We start from the raw sequence: 702 nt of genomic DNA on the forward strand, positions 1-702 counted from the left end.
TGGGAAGCCCTACATTAGGCATTTGAAAGCTGGAGAAACAAGGAGACCAAAAGAATGTTTGTTCCAGGGGTCTGGAGAGATGGCTCAGAGGTTAAGAGTACTGGCTGCTCTTTCTGAGTTCAATTTCCTGCAACCACATGGTGGCTCACAACCATCCATAATGAGATATGGTGCCCTCTTCTGGGCTGCAAACACGTATGCAGACAGAACACTTGAAAAAAAAATATTTGCCACAGCGTAAAGACTACAGAAACATGGCACATTTCCTAGTCTAAGAGTGAAAACTGAGAGCCTAGCAGTCAGTCTACTTGCAAGTCTCAACTTCTAGATGTTGAAAGAGATGGAGTTCTGGTATCCAATAGAAGAAGAAAGTGTCCTAACTCTGATGGTTAGCTTCAGTTTTCAACTTGACACAATCTAGAGTCACCTAGGGAAAGAATTAATCTAGATTAATGATCTAGATTAGATTAGTCTGTGGGTACATCGTGGGTGATTATCTTCATTTTGCTAATTTGGGCAGTAGAGGTGACTCACTGGCTAAGACTGCAAGAACTGTTCTTACAGTGGACCCAAATTCTATTCTTAGAACCCTCATCAGGCAGCTCACAATGACTATAACTCCAACCTCAGAGAAACTGGTGCTCTCTTCTGTCTTCTATGGGCATGTTCACTCACATGCACACACACACACACACACACACA

The sequence above is a fragment of the Microtus ochrogaster genome, linkage group LG5 (assembly GCF_000317375.1).
Source record: "Microtus ochrogaster isolate Prairie Vole_2 linkage group LG5, MicOch1.0, whole genome shotgun sequence".
NCBI classification, from domain to species: Eukaryota; Metazoa; Chordata; class Mammalia; order Rodentia; family Cricetidae; genus Microtus; species Microtus ochrogaster.